We start from the raw sequence: 7,196 nt of genomic DNA on the forward strand, positions 1-7,196 counted from the left end.
GTGGCAGAATAATTTTGAGAATAAAGAAATACCTTTTCATTTACTATTCCTTAAACAAATACAGAAAAATATAAAGTGTTTCATTTAAATTGGAATGAAGAAATTAATTTCAGGGTAATGTAATTTTTTTGTCATCTTCCAGTTTCAATAACAAAAGAAGATAGGTAGTTTAGTGATTTTGGTTGATTCTTAAGGTGCCGTATGAGAGAATACCCGCACCTAGCTAACAGTGGCTATTGATACTATGGCCTCGAGGTACAAACAAATGTCTTCAGTTGCTATTTGGTAAGTTTCTAAATGAAAATTGGGCTATATTTCAAAATACTGAGTTATTGTTTTCATTGTCTGTTCTCTGTTCCAAAACAGAATAACTAGAAAGAACAGAGAATATAACCGTGACTCTCTTCACTCAAGGCTGTAATCTTGGCATCTTCTTTGGCCTCTTTCTTTCCTTTGACCCACACATCCAGAACATGCCTAAATCTTACCACATCCACTTGAATATTTCTAAGTTTTAATCGTTCTCTTCTGTTTGCACTGCCCATTTTTCTTTTGTCAATGCCCTGGCTATTGTGTGCCCTGTAATCTTGGTATATGCAGGGGTCAGCTCTGTTCAAAATTGCTGTGGTTTTCACCTCAAAGTACCTTTGTTGTCTCCTGCTCTTCAAACACATCAAATACAAACTTTTGATTACTCCTTCCTAATTTAGTTCTGCAATTCCAAACAGTTTCTCACCATTTGGACAACTTTTGCATGTTTAATAACTTTGGACACAGTTGCCCAGCTCTTCACTTCAGAAAACCATTTTGTGCTTTCTCTTGTATCAGCACAGAAAGGTTACTCAAACTCTAGGAAGCCCTCTTTAAAGTTTCTCTTCAAGCCTTCCATAGTGTATTCATCAAAGTAATCATAATTAGATCTAATTATTATTGTATGTAATTGTGCCCTGACTGTAATCCTTGCCCTTTTTACATGGGGAAAGAGATTAACAATATGGTGCTTAACTTGGAAACTTTCAGAGGGTAATATTTCAGGAAATTATGAGACGCATCAGTGCTTTCTAGATTCTTCTTTTTGTGTATTTCTGTGACAAAATTGTCTCAGATATGGTTGACAGCTTTCTCGAGGACTGATCTTTATCTTGGCCAAAAAGCATCTGTTCTATTTGAGATTCATTTTTAATAATGGACTTAGATGTAATCAAGTTCTTTTAACAAAGTATCCTTTGAAATTGGAAACAAAAGGAATTTAAACCAGCTACGTGGTTTAAATAGCTTGGCTTTCTAAGCATAATCTGGGATCATTTGCGTAGAAATTCTTGTGTATGACTGAAGAATGGGTAAATTTCTGCCTTGTTCAGGGAACAATATTCTACTACCTGACTACTGTTGTAGTGTAGAGCATATGTAAAAAAAAAAAAAAAAAAAAAAAAGGGAACGGAGGACATATCTTGTGTTGGAGCCCTGAGTTAATAAGTTACTGAATTTGCTGCTTTTCTTACATTCATATTCATGAGGAAGTTGATGTCTGAATACCATGTTTTTCATTATTTTTTCTTTGAATATTACAGTTTGAGAAATTAATTTGTAAATTAATATAAAGACTGTTAAGATGATGCAGGCAGTAACTGTCTGTCTGTACCTCAGCTTTGTTATCAGTTTTACATCAGATGCTTGAATAAATAAAGAAACGGCATTATTACAGCCCTAATCAGTTAGCAAAAAAAAAACCCAACCAACAAACAAAAGAAATACTACACCTCCAGAAAACTCATACAAGTGTGGTTCACTTAGGGAAATCAAAGGTCTTAACCAAACTTGAATGAATGTTCGGAGAAACACCAGCATTATGTATTATCTTTCTAAGTTTGTATTATGGCAAATGCTGTGGCTGCTCTATTTGGTGAACTGGAGAAACATGTGCTGCAGCTAGCAACTAGAGCTGCTTGGATGATCTCACATACATGTGTGTAATGTCCTGTCCTTTAAAAGCAGGCTACGATATCAACTGCTAAGATTTTCGCATGTCTTCAGCACTAAAGGCCTAGAGAGATCTGTGGGGGTTCATAGGCAACCAAACATAATGGAAACAAGCGACTGAAGGATACCGAGATGTAGTTACTCAGGGAATTAAAATATACAGGTAAAAGAGGGTTCTTGTGCAAGTGTATTCACTATGCATGTCAGTATACTTGCAATAAGGTGGTGTTAGCGTATTTGTCACGTCTAAGGGTGGGAAAGAGAGATCCAGTTGCATTCTATGCTAAGCAAAGCAGTCAGCTTCAAAGGTAAGTCACAACATTTTGATCTTCATCATGTCGCAACAAAGACCAAGTTACTACAAGTTACATCTTCTAGTTTAGTTTGTCCAAAACAGGCACATGGCAAAGAAAACTGGAAAGGAGCAGTGGAAAAAAAGTTGTTCCTTGTATGATAAGATGTCTCTAGTGGATATAGCGCTTGTCTGTTTAAAAAGTGTGGGTGATAGCACACAGAAAGATGGAGCTGCCATTGTTAGATGAGATTTCCCATTTCTGGCAAAGGAAAATATCGGTGTGATGATCCAAGCTGTAGCTCAGCGGCGACAAACTTAGAGGAACAATCAGTGAGTAGCAGAAATATTGTATCAACCTAATTAAACACTAACTCTTTAGAAACTAGAAAGACACAAATCTTTATCTGGTCTCTCAGGTATTTCTGGTGCCCATATTTTTGTTTTTATGAAGAGAAGGAGCAGTGTGCTGGCTTCTGGTACTGTATCCAGATGCTTCTTCTACTATATTTTTTAAATATAAGCAATTAGCCTCTTCATCTGAACAAACTTGGACTCTTCTGAAATGGACCAACATGTGCATCTCCAGATAAGCATGTAATGATGTGCACCTCTACAGCTGAAATGTATTTTGATCATACCCTAGCTCTCACTTTAAAGTTGAAATAATGTTTTACAAACAGAATCTATTGATGCTGATGTGATTTTAATAGTCAGGCCACGTATAATCTGTGTATTCCTTTGAATAACATTAATAGTCTAACATTTCATATTAGCTTTATGGAAAGTTTTAATGGAATTGCATAACTTTTTAAAACATCATTTTTATGCAATATATAATGTATAAATTTAAAAAAAAAAAAGTCATTCAGAAATTACCCATTTAAATAAATGAAGATGTCTTTGGCTGAATTCTTTCCCCAAGGTACCATGAATTTGGATGCTTATTTCCTAATAAGAATAAAGATAATAAGCTATCAAGTTCAACAAATAGCTGTCAAAATTCTGGCTTTAAGATATTAAAGAACTGTGTAATTATATATGGTACTGGGTTTTTTTTACATGAGCTTATTTGGAGAATAGCAGGATAGTTTAATTTTTTGACAGTAAAAATGCAGGAATTTGTCAAATGTGAAATTTTTGCCAGATTTCACTTTTTCAAAGCTGATTATTCGAGTACAATTTGTCATCCTATAGTATAAGCAAAACTGAAGATTAATAATAAAACAGAAAATAGGAGACTTTCTTCACATGTAGCATCTCTCTACAAAAAGTATACTTTATGCTGAATCATGTTTTATTATAAAATCTACATCTTCAGTGAAATAGCATTAAACTTAAGAATACATACTAATATTTCGATGGCAATTCAGTCCTTAACTTGCTAATTGAAATTTTTGTCTTGAATTGAAATAGAGGCATTTTATGGACTCTGCTCATTAATAGCGCTAAGGATTAAATCTAACTAGGGAGCTGGTTTGGTTTTTCAGAGAAGTCCGACTTAACACATGAGCATCAGATGCATAAATATATTCTGAAAAAGATCAAAATCAGTCCAAGTCAGGTAATTTACTGGGAGGGAGAGGGGAAAAAAAGTGAGCTGAATCATTCAGTCAGCTTCTCTCATTTCCACGTCTTTCAGATACCCATTTTATTCACACTAAATCATTAAGACAGGTCCTTGTTAATTAACATTCATTTAAATTCTGTTAAATTGCTAAAATTACATTATATTGTCAGCAGGCATAAAACAACCCAGTAAAGAAATTGTGCTGAGTTACACCTCCTCAGGGTCTGGCCTGTGTTTCAGCACATGCTTGAGTATAATCTCTACTATTTTGTTTGGCTCTATTATTTCATTCAGTTATGTGTATGAAACCCTTATAGGCCTTAATGTATTCAGAAGTTCATCATACTTAATGCTTTCTTATGGTAAGTATTGTAAAAGCTTGGACCTAGAAGAAAATAGTATTAACATATTCACTATTTGTTTTGTTAATAATTAAATAAAACTGAAACCTTTGAGTTGAAGTATCAGGTTGCAAATGTCTGAATAAGAGTGCTTTGACAGAAAATATGTGGAAATAATGTACAGTATCTTCCCTCTTGATTAAAAAAAAGATTATTATCTGGAATATTAAGCATTCTAAGGTTATCATAAACTTATATATCATTACCTTGACTTCTGAAATGTTTGGAGATTAATTTGGTTTTAGCATTCAAAGTAATGATGGTCTTGTAAGACAGTCTATGTAAGCAAAACTCCAGAACAAAACATGTAACTTTTTTACACACAGACAGACAGAAGGAGAAATGTAACAGAATCATGTAATTGTGACTTAGTAACTATTTCTTCTGGAGATTCAACATGAGATTAAAAAAATAGCAAAATTATGCAATTAAGCTAATTAGCTTATTAATGTGGAAGTATTTTGTCATTCTAACCACAGAAAGAATTCATCTGAGTAAAAAAGCAGACAGGAATAAATTGTAGTAGGAGACAGAAATCTGGTTTTAAAATGATAAATTTATGTGTTTTATGTCTGTCCTCTAAAACCTAAGCACGGCATCAGCATTTCTTAGGTTAATTTTATTAATTGTTAAGTTGTTCATCGTACATAATCTTGAGCCTTCTGTGTTGTCCAGGAAGTCATGACATGCAGTGAAAGTGTTCCAATTTCAAACTTGTCTCAGTAATCTTTCCTATTTAAGTCTACTTATTTAGCTAAAAGTTACTTTTCTTCCTCATATAATGCAATAGGGCTGTTTAGCATTCATAATCAATACTGCGTACAATTGCAGTAATTTATCAGTCTGCTCTTAGCATCTTCGCTGAAGCTCCCACTCCCTTTCACCATTCACAGTTTATTGAAAGCAGTACCCATTGTGTGCTTTGGGCTTAAGACAACTCGGAGCCTGAATTTACTACATCAGAAACTGCACACCAACTAAAGACTTGAAATGTTTTTGTAACTCTGATGGTTTGCTGCTTTTGTCCCCTCTGTACGGTATAATGATACATCACGATTATTTACAAACATTGAGGGATTGTGTTTAGTTGTCAAAGGCAAACAAATGCAGGTAAAGCAGACAGCAGTTTCACAAGATCGAGTAACTCGATGATTTAACTCGGCTGTTTTTGTGCTCAAAAGTAGCGCTTACTACCTTTAGGCATGATGTTACAGTAAGAGGAGGAAGAACAGTTGGATGTGAAAATGTATTTAAATATTTCCAGGATGTTCATTTTTGTCAGGTGATGTTCTTACGAGTAAGAATAAATAGGATCTTTTAGAAAATACTGCTAATCTTTGTGGGGCTTACCCAAGTAGCAAAGACGGGTCCATCGTAAAGAGCCTCTCTCCCCTATTGTTAACAACACGTCTGAATTGACTACGTAAGCAAAAATGAGGGTGTGCTATGGAAATTATACAAATTCTGAATCTAGATAATGCAAGTGTATTAACTTCAGTTGATTAAATTTTATGTGCTTATTTATAGCTAAAATGTGTCCAGCATACTGGGGTACAAAGTAATGATGTAGAAACAATCAGCCATGTGCACCTGTTGGATCTTCCTTGCAATAATCGACCCACAATAACAAAAGCAACACATTTAGAAGGGTTCTTTCATTGCTTAGGAGTTTTTGTGTTTGAATTAACAACAACCTGAAAGGAAAGGACCTTGAAAGAGAGTGAACTGGACACAGCAATAGGTTTTACCGTAGCTGATTAATGAAACCCAGAAGTTTACATTATGATATCTTTGCACTTACGCTCAATTAGTAATAACTAGGTAGCAATGACTGATGCTTAATATAACAAACTCAAACACTGTATCAGTGAAGAACTATGTTAAGTTTACATCATTAACTGAGTTCTTATTTATCATGTACTTGCAATATCATTTATACCATTCCGTAATGATTCATGTTGTGATTGTTTAAATTATGTAAGAGTTTATGGAAGCATGGAAAAAAATCTCGAGGGTTTTTTGAGATCTGAAAATGTGTCTAGTTCAACCTTGATGGAATTTTAATTACATTTGGAAAAAATGTTATATCAATTGCAAGTTACATGAAACGCATGTATCTTATTTTATTATAACTATTAGCATAACATTGACCATGAACTGAGTTACAGAGGTTTTTAATTACTTAGCATTCAAATAATTTTTTTCAAGAGGAATAGATATCACATAATAAATTTCACTGATACAGTATTCACTAGCACTGATCTACAACGAACTGCAGTGCTATGTTTACTTGATTACTTGGATTGCTATATTCAAAATGTCATCTTTGCTAGAATTAGAACGTTTATTAAATGTGAATATTATGCCAATATATTGCCAGAGAAAAAAGCATAGTGAACAAACAGTACAATTAGTAAATGAAGTGAACATATACCTGTATTACCCTTTATTATTGTTTACTTAGTTGCTGATTTGTAAAATTTGCTGATTTGTAATCTCTTTCTCTGTGACTGCTGCTAATTACAAAGACCCCAAAATTCATAATAATTACTGCTTAGCACCAATGTGTGCTTGATAACGGTTTGAAAGTTTGCGATTCCTGACCACTTTGTTTTTTAGTACTTAATTATTGTAAGTCTTATTGCAGTGTAGTAGTTTCCTAAATGTAGGTCTCCTAGATGCATGCAACCTGTGGGATTTAAAACACTACACACTGCTTTCATTAACTGATATATTAAAAAATACCAAAGGTTAGCCAAATACCAAAGAAGCTGAGTGACATACTTTAACTGAAGTTGCTTACATCATATATTCAAATTGTTGCTGTTAATTCTGAGGTACTTTTATATTCAAAAGTGAACATCAGATGTCAGGTAGTATTGTTAAAGGTTGGATTTAAACAAGATTTTATGTTCCTCAGTTTTGGCCTTAATTACTTACTGTGAAGTTACTT

The sequence above is a fragment of the Pygoscelis adeliae genome, unplaced genomic scaffold (assembly GCF_000699105.1).
Source record: "Pygoscelis adeliae isolate BGI_AS28 unplaced genomic scaffold, ASM69910v1 Scaffold839, whole genome shotgun sequence".
NCBI classification, from domain to species: Eukaryota; Metazoa; Chordata; class Aves; order Sphenisciformes; family Spheniscidae; genus Pygoscelis; species Pygoscelis adeliae.